Here is a 12,213-nt window from a genome sequence, read left to right as displayed (position 1 = left end):
GAATGATGAGATGGGTAGGAAGACAAATCGACCCACACCCCTTGCCGTCATGTGGACCCTTGGCTGCGAAAGGGGGTGGGGGAACGAGGGAGGGCAAGGTTTAGCCGTCAGGGGGAAAAAAATAGAGTCCGAAGGGGTGGCAGGAATTATCCCCTTTGCGAGTTCCGAAGGGAGGATTTTTTTCTCGCGGGGGGGAAGGGGGGAATACGGCGTGTCCCGTCGATTGTATGTCCTATCGCCCCACCCTTGGTCCAGTGCTACGACCCACTTCCCCATACCCCACTTTCCTACCTGCCTTTCCCGCTGTCCCACATATTCCCGACAGCATCACGGGGGCGCCAAGTTTGAAACAGCACCAGAGGATGACTTCCCCGTAAAAAAGAAGGGGTGGAGACGAATTCCACACACGTCGGTGGGGTGGAGGAGAGGGAGGGGGTGAGAAAGAGAGAGGGGAGGGACGCAGGGAGGGAGGAGAGGATAGGGATGAAGGCGTCGCGATGCCCGGCGTCCCATTCACCGTCTGGAGCGCGGAGGGATCGGAAGAGATCACGAGGCGCCGTCGCGGCATCCCTCCCGGCGGAAGAGCGATCTCCACTCCCGCGGTGGTCCAGAGAGAGAGAGAGTGCGCGAGGAGAAGAGGGGAAACTGCATCGCTTCCGGGTTGTTCCAGGAGGTGAACACCTCAACCTTCGAGGAAAGGACGGCGGGCGACGGGGACCTTAGGCGCGCGGGAAGGATAAGCGGCAGCAAACGATACCCAGCGAGGTAAATACCGTCAACTAGTTCACTCTTCTTCTTTCATCACTTGGTGAAAATGAATTCTTCTTTTTCGAAATCGCTTGCATTTCACCACTTTGGGGAATAATGGATTCATTATCTGTTCCCACCATAAGCTGCCCTTAACAATTTAATCTTCATACTTGTGGAGTGTAATGATTACAATGATATCCAATCGTTCCGTAAATATTGTCAACTAGTTCACTCTTCTTCTATCATCACTTTGAGGCGAAAATGAATTCTTCTTTTCGAAATTGCTTGCATTTCACCACTTTGGGGGAGAATCTGTTCCCACCATAAGCTGCCCTTTAAAATTTATTCTTCATGCTTGTGGAGTGTAACGTTTACAATCATACCAAATTGTTCCTTTCATCATCATTTGACGTACGGGTGGGACACACTGCGGTACCACTTACAAAGTGATGCACACACTCTCCACTAGTTCATTCTTCTTCTTTCACACTCTGGGGCAAATATTGATTCTTATTTCTCGAAAGTACTTGAGTTTCATCACTTTGGGCAAAATTGGATTCATTCTCTGTTCCAATTGTAAGGTAACCTTAAAAAATTGCCTTTAAAATTTCTCCTCCAAACTTCTGGTGTGCAATGTTTAGAATTATATCAAATTTATCCTTTTATCATTCATCAGCACACTGGTAGAATGCGCGGCGGTGCCATACATGCACAGCGAGATAAATACTATCAAATAGTTTATTCTTCTTCTTTCATCATTTAGAGGGGAAAATAAAAACTTCTTTTTTGAAAGCGCTTGAATTTCACCACTTTGGGGAAAACGGATACATTCTCTATTCCCACTATAATCTGCCCCTTAAAAAAATTCCTTTAAATTTATTCTTCATGCATGTGGAGTGTAATGTTTACAATTATATCAAATCGTTCCTTTTATCAACCTTAGGCGCGCGGATGTGACACGCGGCGGTACCACAGCGTAGTAAATACCAATCAATTAGTTTATTCTTCTTTTCGAAAGCGCTTTAATTTCATCACTTCGGGGCGAAAACTGATGTTTTTCTCATGTCCCACTATGAACTACTCTTTGTTACCTTTACAAATTCACTCTTTATAATTCTGGAGCGTAATGTTTACAATAACGTCAAATCGATTTTCGACATTCCTCAAAGATGCTTCAATTATTAATCCCCAAAAGTAGGTTCCCACTTACGCACTTCTATCCTTCTCAATGCAATTTTTTTGAGCCAATAAATTCTTCGGTCGATTATATTTAATTCAACGTTCGGAAAGACCCATTTTTGCGAAAATAAAATCAACATATTTCGTATCCAAAACACTAGTTTGATCTGAATATAGATTGAGCTATTACGTATGTATTTGAATCAGCTTTCATTAATATTCCAGATAAGTAAAACTAATTATTGCGTGGTAGTGAGCATTATAATAGGAAAAAATTGTATGAATGCACTCCAGCCACATTAAAATACTGTCACACTTACACAGAATCTCAAGCAGACTTATATTAGTAGAGGCTAACTAATAAATTTAATAGTGGCTAACTGATAACTTTCGTAGAGGATAACGAAGAGCCCAATTTTTCGTAGAGGTTACACTCGAATTGGGAAGTTTTCCATTGACCTTTAACCCAGTTATATCTAGAACACCGTTCGGCATAATTTCGCAAGATGATGGATGAAGGTAACCCCAAATAATGAGAGGGGCATAAATATTTTTTTTAAGTGGCAGCATATTTTGTTCTTATGTTATACTTGTCGAGATGAAATTTCTTTCTCGGTGAAATAATAAGTGCAAATGCGCTAAATATCCTATACATTAACCATAGACTCATCCAAAGCTCACAAAAATGCGAGAAGAATAATGTTCAGTTTTGGATGATCAAAACTCTTAAAACTTCCTTGGTCTTCCATAAAAAAATCCTGTATATTCATTCTAAATATTAATAAACGAAGTTCGCATGGCCGATAGCCCTGGGAATGGACTTTATCCGGCGTAGTGTGTTAGACGGATAAGTAATTTGTAAACAAGTTGAACAAATTTTGAGCAGATTATTTGTGAAGGTGAAGTTGAATCAAGTTCACGATTTTTAAAAGCAAAAATCTAATGCCTGCACTCATGGCATCTTTTAAAAATAAATTTACTCCTCGAAAGTTGCAAGTTAGGTTCTTCTCTTCATTCGAGCTCTTTTTTTAATCGATTTTTTTTCAATATTCCCCGATATTTGCTCTGTAATCGTGGGTTTTATTCGATAACGATTCCACCCTCGGTCATTTCACGCGTTTACCTCCACTTCTTACTTCCTTCTCGCGACGCTGACAAACGATTGGTTTGCGCTATCGGCAATATTCCCGCTTTCTTCGTAGATGGCACCGACTTTGGTACTAGTGTTTGTTGGGCATCCTATTCCCCCATTCCATTCCCCAAACAGGATGTGACATCTCCTTTTTCCTTGACCTTGGCCGTATGCGGCGCAAGCTTTATTTCCTTCCGCAGCGGCATGATCACGTAGCGAGCGAGGGAGAAGGAAGGGGTGGGGGAGGGGTTTGTTGTGACTTCTCATCCACGTGACATCTCCGAACGCATTTTATTAAAAATAGCACCAGTCAACCGTTTCAGTAACTGCGGACGGACTTGTTTCTTGGACAGCAAATAAAAAGATTTATGACGATTGGTCATCAACAGTCATAAATCGGAAGATGCTATTCCTGCGTTTATCTGTTCCTCTTTTCCCTCTTCTTCCCTTTGTTTCAACAAACTCAATAACTATCAGGGTATATGGTGATGCTCGGGAAGGATAGTATCCAGAGAAGAGGGAAACTTGGAATTTGGAATTCACGATTGGATTCAGGATTCATGGCAGGATTTTTAGGTAAATGAGCAAAGCAGGTATGATGATGGTTTACATATGAAACTGCAAACAATGGAAAAACGATTTTCGTATACCGCGCACGGGATCGTACCCCGCTCAACAACATTGATCGTTATGTGCATCCGTATGTGCGTAGACCAAAAATGTTGTGTGAACGCATACCCCAGCGAAAAGGTTTGCAACGAGGGGATTAATAGTTAAGTGTCGAATCCTTTGAGTTATGCTTTATCTTTGAACGTGTCGAGCGGCGGACACCCAGCAGGATATCCAAACGCAGAAGTTGTATGATGTGACGTAACAAATGGTAATGAGAAAACGACGCAAAGGATACGTACGACGCAACCGGAAGTAGCACAACAGGGTTCGAAAGCATGATATTAATCTATGTACTAACTTTAGTTGCAATCCGTGCAGCCGTATGTAAACTCATGGCGGACAGACTAACAGACATCCTCTTATATATAGCAGCACTTGGATTTAGGATCTAATATTTATTTCACCGATCATGAATTATGAGGCCCAGGTACTATAATACCACCATCATATGTGCGGTATTAGATATTCAGTGAAGATGAGCAAACTAAGCGTAAAAATCTTAAGGTCATATTTTCAAACACATTTGAAGGTAAAATTGCATATAAATAATATAATCATGCTATTATATTAAAATAATGTGAAGGCCTAAGATTTGAGAGAGATTATCAAAATCTGATTGCATGACTCGGAAATATCACTCGGAGAGATGATACACTGGTATGTCCTGAAAGATACACCCTGTACTGAACAAAAATATTCGCAGAATGGCTCGCAAAAATTCCTAAACACGATCTTTGGGAAGATCATGAAGACATCGTTGCACAAATGTAGAGATGTGCTGTTCGAAATTGTGCATAGGACAGAAACGAATTAATTGATAAGAGGTCTTCTTCATTCTTTAGGCTTATAAAAATAATTATTTTTATTTTTGTCACGTAAAAACTTTTTATAGAGGTGGAAACTAAACAGTCAAAGAACAATGAAAATCACATTCACTTGACGCGTTACTGAGGGCAATTTAAAAGGACTTGTGCCTCCCAGACTATTCTCGACATCCCAGCACGCATCCACCACGATTAAGTTAAACACAGGGGAGTTACATGGCAGAGCAACAGTGTGTGACACTCTCACGTCAAGCTTTAATGAGCTCGGGGAGTAACTTGATAATCGCTAACCTTGCTTCACACGGGGGGAGGGAGGGAGGGAAAGAAGATAACATCATCCTCTCGGAAGAAACGCTTAAAAAATAAACCAGCGAGTGACTACATTTTTATCCTTCTCAGTCCAATTTATCACTTAGAATCCTCTACTACACATTTTATTATTTTTTTGCGAGGAAGAGTCTTAATTTTATGGCGAGATTCATGCTATAGAAAACTGTACGAGTAAACAATAAAAATGTGGTGATGCAAAATTAGCTGTAAAGTTTAAAATTGCTTTAGAATGTAAACATTCGAAAATATTATACAATGCAAATTAAAACCAGTCTAATCGAAAATGGTCTTTGTCAAAAGCGCGAGCAATTAAAAGAGGATTTAATACTAAGATCCAGGGAACTCCTTCAGAGATACCAAAGGAAGGGGAAGGCTATATCAAACATGTGACCGAGTTAGGGAGAAGAATCACCTAAAAAAATTAAAAATCCAATCGGCAGTAAGATCATTTGTTGACAAATATCACGCAACTGAGACTTTTAACGAAATTCTTTTTTCACTGAAAGTAATGACTTAATCGCTAGAAAATGTATAACTATGTAACCCTAGCAATAAAAAACGTAAAATGGGCTGCTTTTCAATTGAAATCATTCCAAAATTATCACAAAAAAGTAATAAGATTATCAAAATTAAGATTTACGTTCCAGAAAACATTCTCGCGATAATAGCCTGTCAAAAACAGACCGATGATATAGGTACTGATAAAGGAATGCTTAACAAACCCATGCACTATACTTGTTTGGGCGCTGTTTCCGAGTCGATCTGAACACTGTCTGATTGAAAAATTAAGAAAAAGTTGTATATAGCATACTATTAAAAGGCTAAACCATATTTTTCACTTACATTACTTAGTAAAATATTCATCCATTACGTATTCTTTCTTTGATGGGATTTGAATCAATCCTTAATATATTGAGAATAAGATATGGATATATTTAAAAGCTCCAAATTCAAAATCAGATGCACACGAACAAATGTTTCCACAGTTTTATCCAACACCACTCGTCCAAAGAGTTGCGATATGAAATTCTATTTCACTAGATGCAAGGAGAATTTGATTGTGCAAAATCATTATTCGGGGAGTATTTTTCAGGTTCAAAATGTTCTCAATATTAATACGTTAAATAATAATAGACGATAAAAAGTTTATCGCTTCAATGTCGTACAAAAGATCATGAAAAAAATAAATTCAATAAAAATAACTCATTCTAAAGTGGATATCAATTAAGAGTATTCCGGGGAATAAAAAAGAAATGTTTTCATTCAGTAGTCAACCTCATTTGAATAAATGGGATTTATTTTCCAAATCACCCTCGGTTCCACTCAAGTATCATCCACCTACACATTTCCTTTCCACTACACAAATCCCTATTTCTTAAACTTTTTGCCCCAACGACACTATACTCTGGCAGGCAATACTCGTGATCCGTGAAGGCCATCGAATAAACGGATCACGGCATCCATTTTTCAGCCACTTCAGCCGCTTCCGATTCCCTTGCGCTCCGGTGGACCTCGAAGTTTCATTTCACGAATGAGATACTGTATTCATGCGCCCGAGATGACTCGACTCTTCTTTTCTCTCTTCCTACGGTCGAGACTGAAAGTTTTTGTTCACGAATTGCTCCCGTCTCCCAAGATTCCCAATCCTTATTCCCCTCTTTCGCATTCCTACATTACTGTCTTCCGGAAAAAAAACCTTCGGTTAACAAAACGGTCGGCTAATTCTGCCTCGAGCTTGTTTGCAGACCACACAACCTCAGGCGCGGGTGCACGAACATCGGTCTGCGGACCGATGCGTTTCATCACAGAATCCCACCCGTGTAAAAAAAAACCTCCAAAACTTCATCATCTTACGTATATATAAGTTCCTCCGTAAAAGAAAAACAACGAAAAAAATATACTGAACTTAGGGTGCTTTGGAAGAAAAGTTTTTAACAGAGGAACATTAAATCTTCGCAACTTTCATTTAAATGTTTAAAAGGAAGAGAGATTTTTGGGGACTACATTTCCTTCTGGGCAGCGAAAAGTAAGTACGTCCCCGTACAGCCTCACCAGTTATTATATTCAAGTTATTTAATGGGCAGCACAAAAAATCTCCGCACAATCCACTATAAAATATTTTAAGCTATCACAAGCTTAGGATAAGTTTCATTAACTGGAATATCGAGTGAGATTGAAATCCACCAACAATGGTAACGTTTTTTTTGTTGCTGCTTCGTAAGCAGGAGACGTCGCTGGGGGCGTCTTGCATGGCTAACAGCTATAATTTGTTTTAATTCTAGAAGAAGAGTGGCAAGGAAAATATAGTACCACTTAAATTTAGTCTAATAAAAATTATTTTTCAAATTGTTCGTAAAATTTTAAGCACTTCCATTCCACATAGTCATGCCAATTTGAGCATACAACCCGCGGGTAAGCTGTCTAGTTTCCAACCTTGTTGGACGACATTAACGCATTAGCATTAGGCACGGTATTAAGAAAAAAAATCAGCAGAGTTTCTGCTTCCAGACACTTTAAAACCTTTTTTTCCTTTAATTCAACTCTTCTCACACTAAATTAGCACATTATTTTTCGCGTAAAACTAAATAAAATCACCAAGAACTGGAGATCCCGCAACTGACGGTGCATTGGCATTAGTCTGGCAGGTTGTCATTGCTTCCCACTAAGGTCTCAGGAAAGATTTTCTTCGCGTAATTTTCACCGTATAGGACGTCGAATAATTGATTTACGTGAAATTTTCTTGTGAGAAAGGCACACAATAAAATCCAAAAATACACTTATTGAGCGTAGAAAAAGGTTAGGGACAAAATCCTGCTCACTGCAGACGAAGCTGTTCGAAACACTGAAATCGCATACTTTTGCATTTAATTGGTTTTCAATGTTTCTCTTTTAGCGGAAAATAATGCTTTCAGATAATTTTTCACACCAGAAAAGTGTTGGCGATCTATTGGTAACCTAACCTTAGTACTTCATTGAATTTAAAGAAAAACCTCATTAACTTGGTATAAATTGATTGTAAATAAACTATTTAATAATAGCCGTTACACTCTGAGGAGTCCTACTGTGCGCGAGGGGAAACATCAGTGGAAGTGATACAAAAATATGCGGAAATCACGAAAAAAATAAATTCATCTATACTTGGTATAAATAACTTCACTGCGACTAGTTCCGCTATTAATGTGAGATGTATAGCGCTTTTCATTTCAATTTGAAGCAATTTCACCAAGTAACACTCAAAACCATTCATTTATTTTATTAAGAATAAAATGTGGCCCTGTGAGAGGTCCACCGAAAAGGAGAAATATGGCCAGCGAAATGTGGCGTTGGCTAATGGGGTGGGTAAAAACTAAAGTTGCCGCTGGAGGAGAGAGAATTTTTTGGAATTTTTCGTGGGCACGTGTTTTTAAGGTGAACGGGGGAGAGGAGGGTGGCCCGCGGAGGGAGAGAAGAAACGAGAGAAAGTGGAGGGAGGGGGCGAAGATTGCGGATGAATACGAAATGAGATTTGCAGGACAGCGCAATATGTTATGATGCATCGATGCGATATGAGGCATCCCCGAAATAAGGCAAAGCGATGCTGATCGTACGAACTTCGCCATATATACCGCAATGATGAACAATGCGACAAATGATATGGCTCTATCTATTGAGACTCATTGCGGAACAATGTAAAACGTTACGCAAAGCAATCATCATGATGTGATACTTAAATTTCCACGTGAGAAATACAATTTATTCGATGCGGAATGTGGTGATTATATGGAGAGGACTTCATTCAAGGTTATAAGTCAATTCCAGATAATTTAAAAGGTAAAATATATCATAACTTATATCCCAGCTGAATTAAATTTGATATATTTCCTCTTTGCCTTCGCAAAATTTGTAAAATAAACATCCGAAAATTGCACAGATAGCACATAATCTTTGGATTTGCTACACAAAAGTAGAGTACAAAGATGAAGAGAGTTACTCGGAAATAATAGGTATTAGGGAGTTTAAAATGGTCCAAAAGAAAATTTCAGCGCAAAGTATTTAGGCCTTACTGGGATTCTATCAACTGCTCAAATATTGATTCACGAAGGTCCTCTGAGGAAGGAATAAAGGATTATATTAACGGAGATTACGAGAGAAGAGTAGTGTTATCCATGGAACAAGGATGATAGGAGGCGAAGAATGAAATTTTACAAGGAGATAATAAATACGGGTTTCACAAAAGGAAGAAAAAGCCTGTTGGTGAGGCTTCCGCATCAGTTAAAGGAAGTTTTGACATGTACAAACAACTGAAGACCAACACTCGAACTTTTGTAAAGATGTTCGAAAAATATTACAACCACGTAGACATTTAACATTGTCAAAAACGTGAATTGGGCAACATTTCATGCAAAATTTCCATTTTTCTGGCAGTTCACGCCTTCCATTTACAAGAGTAGTAGCGCTGACATGGATTCTCATCCCAGCCATCGGTCTTCACCGTCGGGTTCTCCGTCTTTGAATGCGCGAGTGAAATGAATCTGCGGCAGCTATAGTGTATTCTTTCGTAGCTATTTTCTGAGCATTGCAAACAGTTTGGATCACACCTATAAATTCTGAATGCCATTACGACAAAAATCATTCCGTGAGATATAGTGTTAATGGCTTATTTATCATTTTCCGTATCGTCTAAAATCGTGGCCCAAATGATCATACAACATTTACGTGAAAAATACAGACTCAGCAGAGCTCCAAACCACAGCTCTCAACATAGAAATTTATAAATGTACTCCTTGCTCCGAGGGTTGAAAAAAATGATCATAATGGGAATGGATGCAGTACTGCATAAGAGAAAAACGAATATCTAATACCTTGAGATATTCCAAACTAAAAAAGACAACGAATATCTCGCGTCAGATGGCACATGCTTTACAATACGATCCCATATTCACGAGGGAATATTCTTCAACGGTACTCGATGAAGGTTAAAGCAAGCATCACGCCGCAGTAGGGGTTAAAATAGGCAGCACAAATTCTTTGAAACTTAAGAACCAAACATACTTTAGGTCGAGAGAACACTGCAAAAGACATTAGGGAGAGGGAATGTTTTTCGAGAAAGGAAGAGGGTGAGAAGGATATTTTTGAGGAAGGAAGGGAAGAAAATGGACATGCGTTTTCATTAGGATGAACTTCCCAGGCACAAGGCGAGACAGCGCTGAGACCGATGAAGATCTGAGAAAGGGTTCAACTGGGGTTCGTGCTTGCTGAGTTGAGGACATGCTCATGGCTGGGATGAGGGAATGGGAGTGCTATAAGACTTTATTTTTTAGGGTAGGTACATGAAAAGGAAACGAGACAGTGAGGGAAACCAGACAGAAAAAAATAACACCTTTGGGAGTAGCCAGCAGAAAGGGACGATAAAAAAATAAAACGAAAGGCGGGAAGTCTCGCGTACAAATGGCTGCACAACATTTGGTTGGGCGAGAATCCATTTTTTGCCATTTTAAGTAGCTTACCGTGTTTCGTTGAAATTAACAAGCGTACGAATTACACCGCTGAGAATTTCCAGATAAAAAGTTGCTGACGAGCGTGAGATTTTTACGAGATTCGTCATGACTAAACGGGTGAAGTTTTTTTTTTGTTTTTGGTAAAAAAAACAACTCATTATGAGCACAAGAATGAGAAAACACGAAAATGAGGGTTATGTGAACTGAGGCATTTAAAATAATGGAAAATCTACAGCTGGAGAAAGAGAATTGTGCAAACTCCGCAAAACGCGTAGGACAGGAACAAGAAAAATGTCCTGTCTTGGTGGAAGAAAGTACGTGATACCCAGCGTCTGGAAAGAGAAACGTGATATCATTATTCTCGAAGCAGGGCGTTTGAAACACCTCGCTTCACAGCGGAAGCACAACGAATGTCTCACGTCAGATGTACATTGCGATCCCATATTTACGAGGAAAATTTCTGCAATGGTATTCGATGGAGGTAAAAGCAAGTATCAAACCAAAGAAGCAATTAAAATAGAAGATAAATTCTTCGAAGCATAAAATCAAACTGACTAAAGGACGGATCGCTAATAAATAGAAGTAAATGAAATAACCATTTCACGGCCCAAGGAAAGTAAAACCGACTTTCCGCTTTACAATTAAATCCACACCTATGAAATTAATATGCTTTTTTTATAATAACGATTTAGATGGCAAATAAAATCAAAAAAATATATACAGAGTAGTATACACATAAAGAAATTTTAAAGATAATTTCTAATTAATAAATTTATGTAACACAAAATCGTCTACTTCAGCAACAGAGCTGCACTATGAACAGATATTTCTGTCATAAATTCTACTTTAATAATATATGCATATGTTGAATACTACCGTATTGGTTTGGAATTTCTTAAGGTATCAGACATTGTAAGAAGAAATTTAAATATATAAATATAACAGAGTCAATTATTCATAGTTAACGAAAGACGCTAGAACCGTGACATACATGCTTTTGCTTTCCTCGTAAAATATAGATAGGTACCAAAATATGAACCAAAGAAGAGCACTTTAGGGAAATAGACAGAACAGATAAAGCTGGAATCGTTATCCCTAGAAGCCATATTTTGCTAAGTCTTCAATTAAAATCATTCACTCTCGACTACAGTCGCACTGCATGGATCGCTAACGAAAATTTCAAGAAAATTCGTTCGCGAAACACTTAAAAAACGTGCTCCTGTGCACGTCTAGTATCGAAAAAAAAACTTTATATCAAGTCTGAAATTCTAGAATGGTCGGAAAATCGGCCTCTACCTAATTAATGAAAATTCTTTACGTTACCCAGCGAATTGGTTTTCCACTTGCAGAAATAGTCTATTCGTTCCTTTTTCACTAGTATACAAGCAAAATGCCCCGCACGAGTCTCTTTAATGAGAAGATTCCTTACGCTGAGGAGTCTCTTCTCTTTAATCTCTTAGAGAACACTATTACATAGAATTTACATTTGCAATAAATAATTATTTGGTGTGAGCATTTTAATTTTAGCAATAAAAGGAACAAAATGTTGATTTAAATCCAAAAATATGGATGAACGCTTCATACCAGATTATTTTAAATTTTCGTTTCGATTGAAACAATATCTGAGAGGAAATATTTACGTTTAATTGTCTAACGGAATACATTAATTCGATCAAGGCAGTCAACACTGGTACTCCATTATGTCTAGATGTAATAATCAGTACCATGAAATGTAGGTAGTTCCCAATGCTAAGAAAAACCTCTCGAATCACGGTTCTACCTCCTAATTGGAGAACCGCCCAAGAAATAAAAAAGAGAGGTTCCCAACAAAATAAATAATTATGCATTT

The 12,213-nt window shown here is 38.7% G+C and overlaps 1 protein-coding gene across 1 annotated transcript in view; it reads left to right on the top strand.

Annotated features, from left to right (window-relative positions):
- The first annotated feature begins 517 nt into the window (after nucleotides 1-517).
- The window catches only part of LOC124163924 (ly6/PLAUR domain-containing protein 6-like), a 52,983-nt gene continuing 41,287 nt past the window's right edge, over nucleotides 518-12,213 (top strand). Inside the window, exon 1 of the mRNA XM_046541040.1 lies at nucleotides 518-765. The gene's annotated coding sequence lies outside the window, so the exon portion shown is untranslated. The remainder of the gene's footprint in view (nucleotides 766-12,213) is intronic.

This window comes from Ischnura elegans, chromosome 1, assembly GCF_921293095.1.
Source record: "Ischnura elegans chromosome 1, ioIscEleg1.1, whole genome shotgun sequence".
NCBI lineage: Eukaryota > Metazoa > Arthropoda > Insecta > Odonata > Coenagrionidae > Ischnura > Ischnura elegans.
This window is presented reverse-complemented; position numbering and strand designations above follow the sequence as displayed.